This window comes from Oncorhynchus mykiss, chromosome 19, assembly GCF_013265735.2.
Source record: "Oncorhynchus mykiss isolate Arlee chromosome 19, USDA_OmykA_1.1, whole genome shotgun sequence".
In the NCBI taxonomy this organism is placed as follows: Eukaryota; Metazoa; Chordata; class Actinopteri; order Salmoniformes; family Salmonidae; genus Oncorhynchus; species Oncorhynchus mykiss.
In genome coordinates, this window is record NC_048583.1 from 47,846,890 (window position 1) to 47,860,845 (window position 13,956).

Sequence of the window (13,956 nt, forward strand, 5' to 3'; positions counted from 1 at the left end):
TTTGTAGGCCTCCTTGCTCACATGCTTTTTCAGTTCTTCCCACACATTTATAAGATTGAGGTCAGGGCTTTGTGATGGCCACTCCAATACCTTGACGTTGTTGTCAAGCCATTTTGCCACAACTTTGGAAGTATGCTTGGGGTCAATGTCCATTTGGAAGACCCATTTGCGACCAAGCTTCAACTTCCTGACTGATGTCCTTGAGATGTTGCTTCAATATATCCACATAATTTTCCTGCCTCATGATGCCATCTATTTTGTGAAGCGCACCTGTCCCTCCTGCAGCAAGGCACCCACACAACATGATTCTGCCACCCCTATGCTTCACGGTTGGGATGGTGTTCTTTGCCTTTCAAGCCTCCAACTTTTTCCTCCAAACATAACGATGGTCATTATGGCCAAACAGTTCTATTTTTGTTTCATCAGACCAGAGGACATTTCACAGTCAACTTTGTGTATGTTAACTTCTGACCCACTGGAATTGTGATACAGTGAATTGTAAGTGAAATAATCTGTCTGTAAACAATTGTTGGAAAAATTACTTGTGTCATGCAGATGATGCAGATGAAGTAGATGTCCTAACCAACTTGTCAAAACTATAGTTTGTTAACAAGAAATTTGTGGAGTGGTTGAAAACGAGTTTTAATGACTCCAACCTAAGTGTATGTAAACTTCTGACTTCAACTGTATATTTTTAAAGTAGTGGCGTATGACTTGCTATTGTGTTATTTCTGTTGTTTATACTGGTACATTACTGCCTGCCTTCTATCTGATAATACACAGTAACAGAGAGGCCTATTCCCTTGCTTTCCAGAGGGATGGAGATCATTTCAATATTAATTGGAGGAGGGTTTGGAAGAGCTGTGGCAGGAGACAGTGGCTCATGTTGGTGCGTTAACGTACAGAGCCTGACGTCATTCCCAGAAGCTTTGTAATTCTATACGATCACACAAAGATCTGCTGTGGCCTTGCTATTTGTGTCTGAATGTACATGACCTTACACTGTCCAGTTCATATTAACATAGAAAAACTTTCAGAGGTCAGGAGATAATATGTATATTTGTATTGTTAATATGTCATCTTCATGTTCTCCTTATATCCTGCAAGGTCACATAGAAATATAAGGTGAAAAGCCTGCTGTGTTTTTATGACAATGTTAGCTACGTTTTGATGTTCTACATCTGCATTGCTTGCTGTTTGGGATTTCAGGTTAGGTCTCTGTATCTGCTGATGTAAAAAGGCTTTATAAATATATTTGTTTGAATGATTGATTGATGCTGGTCTTGGAATAATACACACTGCAAAAAATGTACATCCTTTAATTGAGTCTGAAATAAATGTTGATCCAAAAAAAAGAACGCCTCTCCTCACGTTTACCTTTGAAGATCTTGTTTTTTACTTTGGTAGTTGTTGCCGGTATTTTTGACGTCAAAAGTGAAAGAAAAGCAGTTGACATTGATTGTGTGACAGCAGGTTAGAGCTGTGAACATAGGTGGCCTGGGCTTTATGGGAATAAGCACAACTTCTTATTGAAATCCTGTTCAAAAACAGGAAGAGATGACAACTCTGCTATTCTCCTCAGCTCAGCCCATCGCTCAGATGAGCCTTGTGCTCTGTCTGAGTCAGGTGTTCCCTATATCCCACCCCTCACCTTTCCTCTTCCCCACTCTTTATCACTCTCCTCACCCCATCTCCCCCTCATCACCCCCATCTTCCCCCTCCTTACCCCCATCTCCCCCTCAACCAGATGTCCCCTCTCTTCACCCCCATTTGCCCCTCTTCAACCCCATCTCCACCACACACCCTTCCTCATCCCATCTTCCCCATCTCCCCCGTCTTCACCCCCACCGCACCTCATCTTCCGCGTCCTCGCCCCTGTCATACATGTAAATCCAGTGCATCCCAAACATGCTCAATGGGTGACATGTCTGGTTAGTATGGGGCATTTCCAGCTTCCAGGAATTGTGTACAGATCCTTACGACATGGGGCAGTGCATTATCATACTGAAACATGAGGTGATGGAGTTGGAGGAATGGCACGACAATGGGCCTCAGGATCTCGTCAGGGTATCTCTGTGCATTCAAATTGCCATCTCTAAAATGCAACTGTGTTTGTTGTCCGTAGCTTATGCCTGCCATACCATTACCTCACCGCTATCATGGGGCACTCTGTTCACAACGATGGAACATTTTTGGGATCTTTTATTTCAGCTCATGAGACTTGGGACCAACACTTTACGTTTATAGTTTTGTTCAGTGTAGTTAGCTACCCGGACCATCTGCATTCACCCTTTTTACACTAACTATTTTGACTCATCACATACACTGCTGCAACTGTTTCTTATCTATCCTGTAGCCTTGTTACTTTACCGCTATCTATATGTACATATCTTCTTCAATTGCCTCATACGCCTACACATCAACTCAGTACTAGTACCCCATGTATACAGCCATGTTATCGTTACTCATTGTGTATTTATTCCTCGTGTGATTTTTCTATTATTTTCCTATTTTTCTCTCTGCATTGTTGGGAAGGGCTGGTAAGAAAGCATTTCACTGTTAGTCTACACCTGTTGTTTACAAAGCATGTGACGAATATAATTTGCTTTGACTTGAGCTACTACTCGTGCAGAGCCCCAGATGCCTCTTATGAAGAGTTCTCTTCTTCAGCATCTCTTGATCTTCATCATATTTCTGTGATATTACAGAACTCTCTCTCCTTGGCCTCCCTGGGTGATTCGTGCCTGTGTTTTCTCACACACTAATTGTTCCCATCATGTCTCAGCAAGTTATACGCCACAATGCCTTTGTTTAACCTGTGTGTGTGATGTGCACAAATTGAACTGACAATTGAACTGACATTGGGGCGGCAGGGTAGCCTAGTGGTTAGAGCGTTGAACTAGTAACCGGAAGGTTGTGAGTTCAAACCCCCGAGCTGACAAGGTACAAATCTGTCGTTCTGCCCCTGAACAGGCAGTTAACCCACTGTTCCCAGGCCGTCATTGAAAATAAGAATTTGTTCTTAACTGACTTGCCTGGTTAAATAAAATAAAAAAAAAATAAAAAAAAAATACAGTGATGTGAGTGATGATGACTTCCTTGATCCGCATACTCATCAAAGCCCAATTTAGCCTTGTTATTTTGAACAATACCTACTGAATTATTCCTACAGTTGTTGAAGAGTTGAAGCTGTGTTTGTGGTGGGGTTAGGCACCGGGAATTATACGCACTTCAGGATAATTTTTCTGGTCGCCATTTTGTCATATTTTCTTTGTATTTGCCCCTCCCAAATCCTTGTTAGCGCACTGATCAAACAGGAAACTCCCTGAAAGGTAAGTCTACAAGTCTTCTGTAACCGTAAAAGCCTTGGTTTCATGCATGTTAACATCAGAAGCCTCCTCCCTATTTTTGTTTTACTCACTGCTTTAGCACACTCCACCAACCCTAAAGTCCTTGCAGTGTCTGAATCCTGGCTTAGGTATCCCACAAAAAAATTTGAGTTTTCCATCCCCCATTACAACATTTTCCGTCAAGATAGAACTGCCAACGGGGGAGGAGTTAGTCTGCAAAGTTCTGTCATACTTTCCAGGTCTATGCCCAAACAGTTCGAGCTTCTAATTTTAAAAATGAATCTCTCCAGAAATAAGTCTCTCACTGTCGCCGCCTGTTATAGACCCCCTCAGCTCCCAGCTGTGCACTGGACACTATATGTGAATTGATTGCCCCCAATCTATCTTCAGAGTTTGTTCTGTTAGGTGACTAAACTGGGATATGCTTAACACCCCGGCAGTCCTACAATCTAAACTAGATGCCCCCAATCTCACACAAATTATCAATGAACCCACCAGGTACAACCCTAAATCTGTAAACATGGGCACCCTCATAGATATTATCCTGACCAACTTGCCCTCCAAATACACCTCTGCTGTTTTCAATAAGGATTTCAGCGATCACTGCCTCATTGCCTGCATCCGCTATGGTTTCGCGGTCAAACGACCACCCCTCATCACTGTCAAACGCTCCCTAAAATACTTCTGCGAGCAGGCCTTTCTAATCGACCTGGCCCGGGTATCCTGGAAGGATATTGACCTCATCCCGTCAGTAGAGGATGCCTGGTCGTTTTTTTAAAGTATTTTCCTCACCATCTTAAATAAGCATGCCCCTTTCAAAAAATGTAGAACTAAGAACAGATATAGCCCTTGGTTCAGTCCAGACCTGATTGCCCTCGACCAGCACAAAAACATCCTGTGGCGGACTGTACTAGCATCGAATAGTCCCCGCGATACGCAACTTTTCAAGGAAGTCAGGAACCAATACATGCAGTCAGTTAGGAAAACAAAGGCTAGCGTTTTCAAACAGAAATTTGCATCCTGTAGCTCTAACTCCAAAACGTTTTGGGACACTGTAAAGTCCATGGAGAATAATAGCACCTCCTCCCAGCTGCCCACCGCACTGAGGCTAGGAAACACTGTCACCACCAATAAATCCACGATAATCAAGAATTTCAATAAGCATTTCTCTACGGCTAGTTATGCTTTCCTCCTGGCAACCCAACCCCGGCCAACTGCTCCGCATCCCCTGCAGCTACTTGCCCAAGCCTCCACAGCTTCTCCTTCACCCAAATCCAGATAGCAGATGTTCTGACAGAGCTGCAAAACCTGGACCCGTACAAATCAGCTGGGCGAGACAATCTGGACCCTCTCTTTCTAAAATTATCCGCCACCATTGTTGCAACCCCTATTACCAGTCTGTTCAACCTCTCTTCGTATCATCCGATATTCCTAAAGATTGGAAAGCTGCCGCAGTCATCCCGCTCTTCAAAGGGGGTGATATTCTAGACCCAAACTGTTACAGACCTATGTCCCTCCTGCCCTGCCTTTCTAAAGTCTTCAAAAGCCAAGTTAACAAATAGATCACTAACCATTTCGAATCCCACCGTACCTTCTCCACTGTGCAATCCGGTTTCCGAGCTGGTCACGGGTGAACCACGGCCTCGCTCAAGGTACTAAACAATATCATAACCGCCAATGATAAAAGACAGCACTGTGCAGCTGTCTTCATTGACCTGGCCAAGGCTTTCAACTCTGTCAATCACCATATTCTTATCGGCAGACTCAACAGCCTTGGTTTCTCAAATGATTGCCTCGCCTGGTTCACCAACTACTTCTCTGATAGACCTGATGGACCTCTGGCAGTCTCTATGGGGGTACCACAGGGTTCAATTCTCAGGCCGATTCTTTTCTCTGTATATATCAACGATGTCGCTCTTGCTGCGGGTGATTCCTTGATCCACCTCTATGCAGACGACACCATTATGTATACATTATGTATACATGTAGTTCATCTGTAAATAGCCCACCCAATCTACCTACCTCATCCCCATATTGTTTTTATTTACTTTTTTTGCTCTTTTGCACACCAGTATTTCTACTTGCACGTCATCATCTGCTCATTTATCACTCCAGTGTTAATCTGCTAAATTGTAATTATTCACTCCTATGGCCTATTTATTGCCTACCTCCTCATGCCTTTTGCACACACTGTATATGGACTTTCTTTTTTTTCTACTGTGTCATTGACTTGTTTATTGTTTATTCCATGTGTAACTCTGTGTTGTTGTCTGTGTCACACTGCTTTGCTTTATCTTGGCCAGGTCGCAGTTGTAAATGAGAACTTGGTCTCAACTGGCCTGCCTGGTTAAATAAAAATAAAAACATTTAAAAATGTAGTCACAGTCAAACTGGTCAAAACACCGGACTAGATCTGCATACCCGCTCAAATTCCTCCAAAATCCTGGCATTCTGTTTCTCCTGGTGATAGACTGGAAGCATTTCATGGTACGTTGTGCAGGTGATTGATCAGAATAGTGTGTCTAAATCTATTTGATCCAGCCCTTTGTTCTTTCCCTCTAACTGGAGAGAAGAGCATTGACACGCACCATGCCACTCTAGGCCCTGTCATTATAGCCTAGCCTTCTTAATTTACATGAATTATTCCTGTCGTTGAAGAGTTGAAGCTCTATTTGTGGTGGGTGGTGGGGTTACCCACATTAAAAAATACTACAGTTTACTCTAGAACACTATGGTACTTACTATAGAATTCTGTGGTAAACTATTATATACTGTAGAATACTCTACTCCACATTGTAGCATCCCTGATCACGTGTAGTACTTACTATATCATTTTGTAGTATACCGTAGAATATTATACTACACACTGTAGTATCCCTCAATTGTGTAGTACTTACTACAGAATTTTGAGGTACACTGGAGAATACTTTAGTAAATACAACAGTATTATCTGAAAAAAACATGAGTAACTGCTACAGTAATGTCCAAAATAATACAGTCCACAAAAACACTAGTGTTTTTACTATTGTAATGCTACAGTATTTAATTTGCATATATTCCACCCATTCCCATCCCCCATATCCCAATTTGGGCCACCAATGAATGAAAAGCCTACATGCCAAGTGTACAGCATGTACTGTATTATGCTCAATACAAGTTATGTAAAAGAGCAGAAGCACGGAACTATCTGTACAGAATCCAGCCTTACCTAAACGCCACAGTAAATACTACAATCCGCAAAAACAAACCATAAACTACATAATTTAGTTTATCCTCTTATCCAGAGCAGTGTCTTGCTCAGGGCACATCTCTAGATGTGTCACCTATTCAGCTTGGCGATTTGGTTACTGGCCCAACACTTAACCACTAGGCTACCTGCCGCCCTATACTATGGTTTTCTTTCACTACAGTATTTAACTGTAGTTAACTTAAGTCTGCAAAAACAGTACAGTGAATACTACAGCAAAGTCTGCAAAAACATATAATTCTATAGTATTTATATCATAGTACACTATAGTATTTTTTCATGAGGGAAGTGGATTGGCCCTGTCGTTCAGTTTAAGGGGTATAAAGAGCAGCATGTTCAAACAGGGAGGAGGAGAGAAAGCAGAAGTAATAGTAGAGTAGTACTGATTGTGGTTTCCAGTATTTTATTGCCTGGCAGCAGAGTTATATGTGCTCAGGTGTAATTGAAGCTGAACTGTAATTGTCTGATGATTAAAGTGTAGCTTCTACCTTCCAGCTGTGCTGAGAAGAAGGTTAGTAGGGGACTCTCCCTAGCAAGGTGTGTTTTGGAGAGAGGGAGGTGGTTGAGGCAAATATATTGGGTTTGTTTAGGAAACCATCTGTTGCTTAGGCCCTATTGCCTCTCTGCCATTGGCTACTGTACTATTGCTAACTGTGGGAACAAAGACAGATACAACAGACACTCCCCTCATCCTGCTGTTGACTGGAAACACTGTAATACCACCCCAGAATGTATTAATCACTGTACGGTACAACATTTTCACAATAAGGCAAATAAAGTGAAATAAAGTTTGGGCTATTCCATTTACAAACACATCAAATAAAGTCAATAAATACACTATATCATACAGTTGTCTTTGTAAACAGTCACACAAAGCATAGTTTAACCTTATGTTGTCAGCCCTGGGTCTTTTCCCTGAACCCAAACTACAATTATGCTACCTTCTAGCGTTGGACTTACAGTATTTCCTAATTAAATGAATGTCATTGTATATAATGGGATAATCAATTGTCTCCTTTCTGGTGGGATCAATGTTCATCCTTTGAGCGTGTGTCAGTGAGGATTGTGGGACAGGCACGGTAGCCCACTCATTGTGTGGTCGCCTGGTCGCTTGTACAGTCCTTCATCAGTCTCTGGGAAACTTTGGAAACATATAAAAGTCAGCCAACACCCAAAACATGAATAGAAAGGGTTCAACAAATCATAACAGGCAGGATCTAATTACGGAAAGTCGCTGGAATACGCCTTATGGCAGGGGTAGGTAACTAGATTTAACCGCAGGCCGATGTTTGTTGGAGTGAATGGTCGGGGGAGGAAAATATTTATAATAATTTGTACACTGCAAATTGATTACAACTAAGGCCAAAAAGAGACTGTATTTGAAAATAACAATTGAATTCCCTGATTAGGTTGAGACACGATCACTTCTGTTTTTTTATAACTTTGGAACAGATATCCCCCCCAAAAAAATCTGAATTCCTGGTGATTATAAAAAAAAATCTAATGTTTTACTCGCGGGCCGATTTGGCCCACGGACCACTAGTTTCTGACCCCTGCCTCATGGGTTTTTAAGTGTTTCATTGTTAGACAGTTATGGGGATAGATAGGAAGTAAGTAAAATCGAGTAAAAGTTGGGATAAATATAGACTCAAACAAGTGAATAGTTATTGTATCAACTGCGTTGTTTACTTTAACAGCATATACAGCGCATTCGGAAAGTATTCAGACCCCTTGACTTTCCACATTTTGTTACGCTACAGCCTTATTCTAAAAGGGACAACATTGTTATTTTACCTCATCAATCTACACACAATAGCCAATAATGATAAAGCAAAAATAGACTTATAAAAATGTTAGCTAATTTATAAAACAAAAATCTGAAATATCACATTTACATAAGTATTCAGACCCTTTACTCAGTACTTTGTTGAAGCACCTTTGGGATAGATTACAGACTCGAATCTTGGCACACCTGTATTTGGGGAGTTTCTCCTATTCTTCTCTGCAGATCCTCTGCAGATCCTCTCAAGCTCTGTCAGGTTGGATGGGGAGCGTCGCTGCACAGCTGTTTTCAGGTCTCTCGATAGGGTTCAAGTCCGGGCTCTGGCTGGGCCACCCAAGGACATTCAGAGACTTGTCCCGAAGCCACTACTGCATTGTCTTGGCTGTGTGCTTAGGGTTGTTGTTCTGTTAGAAGGTGAACCTTCACCCTAGTCTGAGGTCCTGAGCGCTCTGGAGCAGGTTTTCATCAAGAATATCTCTGTATTTTGCTCCGTTCATCTTTCCCTCAAAACTTACTAGTCTCCCAGTCACTGCCGCTGAAAAACATCCCGACAGCATGATGCTGCCACCACCATGCTTCACCATAGGGATGGTGCCAGGTTTTGGTTGGTTTTGCTTCAATCTTGGTTTCATAAGACCAGAGAATCTTGTTTCACATGGTCTGAGAGTCTTTAGGAGCCTTTTGGCAAACTACAAGCAGGCTGTCATGTGCCTTTTACTGAGGAGTACTCTACCATAAAGGTCTGATTGGAGGAGTGCATCTCTGCAGAGATGATTCTCCCATCTCCACAGTGGAACTCAGGAGCTCCTTCAGAGTGACCATCGGTTTCTTGGTCACCTGCCTAACCAAGGCCCTTCTCACCCAATTACTCAGTTTGGCCAGGTGGCCAGCCCTAGGAAGTGTCTTGGGGGTTCCAAACATATTCCATTTAAAAATGATGGAGACTACTGTATTCTTGGGGACCTTCAATGCTGCAGAAATGTGTTAGTACCCTTCCCCAGATTTGTGCCTCAACACCATCCTGTCTCGGAGGTCTATGGACAATTCCTTCGACCTGGTGAACGGAAGGCTCTGGAGCAACGAACCGCCCTTGCTGTCTCTGTCTGGCCGGTTCTCCTCTTTCCACTGGGATTCTCTGCCTCTAACCCTATTACAGGGGCTGAGTCGCTGGCTTATTGGTGCTCTTTCATGCAGTCCCTAGGAGGGGTGCGTCACTTGAGTGGGTTGAGTCACTGATGTGATCTTCCTGTCTGGGTTGGCGCCCCCCCTTGGGTTGTGCCGTGGCGGAGATCTTTGTGGGCTATACTCTGCCTTGTCTCAGGATGGTAAGTTGGTGGTTGAAGATATCCCTCTACTGGTGTGGGGGCTGTGCTTTGGCAAAGTGGGTGGGGTTATATCCTTCCTGTTTGGCCCTGTCCGGGGGTATCATTGGATGGGGCCCCAGTGTCTCCTGACCCCTCCTGTCTCAGCCTCCAGTATTTCTGCTGCAGTAGTTTGTGTCGGGGGGCTAGGGTCAGTTGGTTATATCTGGAGTACTTCTCCTGTCCTATCTGGTGTCCTCTGTGAATTTAAGTATGCTCTCTCTAATTCTCTCTTTCTTTCTCTCTCACGGAGGACCTGAGCCCTAGGACCATGCCTCAGGACTACCTGGCATGATGACTCCTTGCTGTCCCCAGTCCACCTGGCCATGCTGCTGCTCCAGTTTCAACTGTTCTGCCTGCGGCTATGGAATCCTAACCTGTTCACCGGACGTGTTACCTGTCCCAGACCTGCTGTTTTCAACTCTCTAGAGACAGCAGGAGTGGTAGAGATACTCTTAATGATCGGCTACGAAAAGCCAACTGACAGTTACTTCTGAGGTGCTGACTTGCTGCACCCTCGACAACTACTGTGATTATTATTATTTGACCATGCTGGTCATTTATGAACATTTGAACATCTTGGCCATGTTCTGTTGTAATCTCCACCCGGCACAGCCAGAAGAGGACTGGCCACCCCTCATAGCCTGGTTCCTCTCTAGGTTTCTTCTTAGGTTTTGGCCTTTCTAGGGAGTTTTTCCTAGCCACCGTGCTTCTACATTGCTTGCTGTTTGGGGTTTTAGGCTGGGTTTCTGTACAGCACTTTGAGATATCAGCTGATGTACGAAGGGCTATATAAATACATTTGATTTGATTTTACCTCATGGCTTGGTTTTTACTCTGACATGCACTGTCAACTGTGGGACCTATGGACAGGTGTGTGCCTTTCCAAATCATGTCCAATCAATTGAATTTACCACAGGTGGACTCCAATCAAGTTGTTGAAACATCTCAAGGATGATCAATAGATACAGGATGTACCTGAGCTCCCGAGTGGCGCATCGGTCTAAGGCACTGTTGTCCCTGGTTCGAATCCAGGCTGTATCACATCCGGCTATGATTGGGAGTCCCATAGGGCGGCTCACAAATGGCCCAGCGTCGTCCGGGTTTGGCCAGGGTAGGCCGTCATTGTAAATAAGAATTTGTTCTTAACTGACTTGCCTAGTTACATGTAAAAAGAAATTGGGTCTGAATACTTATGTAAAAAAGGTATTTTTTGTTTTTTTATATACATTTGCAAACATTTCTAAAAATGTGTTTTTTTGCTTTGTCAATAATGACAATAATGTGTAGATTAATGAGGAACAACATTGAGGAACAACAAAATTCAATCAATTTTAGAATAAGACTGTGGTCTTATTGTGGTAAAAGTCAAAGGGTCTGAATACTTTCCGAATGCACTGTATATGTGCCTTTATTCTTTCACACATCATCTGTTGCTTCCCATATGAGCCTTTGTATGCATGTTGCCTTTAACATTTTTGTATTACCTCCAGAACCAATCACATCTTTGGTATTATGAAAGAACTGTAGCTTTCCTATCTGGCAAAAAGTCCCCATTGTTATAATATGGAAAGCATATTATGCCTTCAGAAGGTATTCGTACCCCTTGACTTATTCCACATTTTGTTGTTTTACAGCTTTTCTCACCCGTCTACACACAACACCCCATAATGACAAAGTAAAAATGGGTTTTGAGAAATGTTAACACATTTATTGAAAATGAAATATAGAAATATCTCATTTATATAAGTATTCAGACCCCTGAGTCAATACAAGGTAGAATCGCCTTTGGCATACATTACAGCTGTGAGTCTTTCTTGGTAAGTATCAAAGAGCTTTGCACACCTGGATTGTTCAATGTTTGCACATTATTCTTTAAAAAATTATTCAAGCTCTATCAAGTTGCTTGTTGATCACTGCTAAACAGGCATTTTCAAGTCTTGCCATAGATTTTCAAGCTTATTTAAGACAAAACTGTAACTAGGCCACTGAGGAACATTTAATGTCATCTTGGTAAGCAACTCCAGTGTATATTTGGCCCTGTATTTAAGGTTTTTGTCCTGCTGAAAGGTGCATTTGTCTTCCAGTGTTTGTTGGAATACAGACTGAACAAAGTTTTCCTCTATGATTTTGCCTGTGCTTAGCGCTATTCAATTTTTTTTTATCACAAAAAACTCCCTAGTCCTTGTCGATGATTTGATTTGATGACAAGCATACTCATTTTTTTTTTTTTTTTTTGGAAAAGTTTTATTGATACATTTCCTTTAAAAACAGCTCATACATTTTTTACATCATTGATACACATAAAAACGGCAACAAAGCATAAAACACAGCATTTGAAAGTTACATTTAAATTTGTTAAAAAGTACATGTTGTTAAAACCAATGAAAACAACCATGGATAAAAGTACTTTCCTTGTAAAAACATCAAATCTGTAAAAGCCATTTAAAATGTGTACTAATGATCTAACAAAGGTAAAACATTTTTAAGACATGAAAAACCATGTTAAAAAGTCACTTTGTTAAAAGGCTGTCTTCTGTCCCTTGTACAGGAGGGGGGTGAGTCTTTATCAAGCTCACCTCATCCTGCTCTTCTGAATAGATCATCGTCCCGTCCTTCGGGGCCCAGAGGAGATCCCTCCCCTAGGCGCATCGCCCTAGGCGCCGCAGCGCTGTCAGGCCGTGGCCGCCGGGACCTAGGGTGTTGTGGGGGACCCTTCGCCTGGGGTCGAGGCCCCCTTCCTTCCGTACCACCCCAGGGCTTCCGTGGCTACCATGGCCACTGCCTGGGGGGTGGTCTCTACGTTTTTCGCTACCAGCAGGTTACGGGAGGACCACAGTGCTTCCTTCAGGCACGTGAGGGTGGGCCAGAGCTTGGTGAAGGCCTTCGATGGAATGGGCCTTCGGCCCACCCCATACAGCACGAGCTGAGGTGTTAGGTCCTCCCCTGCTGGCAGACACGAGGTGATCAGGGGGCCTGCTTCCTTCCACAGGTCCCTGGCGGCTCTGCACTCCCAGAGCATGTGCCTCACCGACTCTTCTTGGCCGCAGCCTGGTCGGGGGCACGCGGATGTCCTCGCCATGCCCCGTGAGTGCATAACGGCCCTGACCGGGAGGATCTCGTGGGCGACCATCCAGGACAGGTCCCGATGCCGATTCAGGAGAGCAGGATGGGCCACGTTGCGCCAAACCGTTGTGGGCTCACCTATAGCGAGCCCGCGCACTGGACACACTGGTTCCCGATCCTGCACAAGAGAGAGAAGAGAGCGGTGTTTTGTTAAAACCGTGACTGTTTCTTTTTCCAGTTTAAAATGTCTTAAAAACTTCTGGAGCTGGACGTAGTGCGGGGGTAGCAGGAAAGAGACTGGGGCTCGCAGGTCGACTGGGATCAGCCTCAGAGTCCTGAGGTAAGATCCCAGCCAGAACCGTGCGAGGGCCTGGGTCTTGTTGTTGACCGGGGAGGTGGCAAGAGTCAGATGTAACGCTGTGTAGCGGCTGCCCAGGAACAAGTAGAGGTCAGGCAAGCCTTTCCCCCCCTTGGACCTGGGCCTCTTGACCACCTCCCTCCTCAGCCTCTCCCACTTGCATCCCCACAGGAAGTAAAACAGCGTCCGCTCCAGGTCTAAAATGCTCCTTCGAGGGGGGATAAAAACAGAACTGATTAATAAAAGCACAGGTAAAATCACAGCTTTAATGATTAAAACCTTGCCCTCAAAAGTCAGCTGTCGTAGTCCCCAAAAGCCCAGTCTCTGTCTTACCGTCCCCAGGATTCCGCTCCAGTTACCGCTCCCTCCTCCCCCCCGGTCAAACTTTACCCCCAGTACCCTTATGTCCGTCAGTTTAACTGTCAGAGGTACATGATGCAGCCACCACTACGCTTGAAAATATGAAGACTCGTACCAGGTAGTACGAGACACTTTGTATTCAGGACATGGCGTTTCTTAATTATTATTATTATTTTTTGAATTTTTACCCCCTTTTTCTCCCCAATTTCGTGGTATCCAATTGTTGTAGGCGTTTATTTCTTGAGCAGTTTTACTTTAGTGCCTTATTGCAAACAGGATGCAAGTTTTTAAATATTTTTATTCTGTACAGGTTTCCTTCTTTTCACTCTGTCAATAGGGTTAGCATTGTGGAGTAACTACAATGTTGTTGATCCATCCTCAGTTTTCTCCTATCACAGCCAATAGGTGCCCTTCTTGCGAGGCATTGGAAA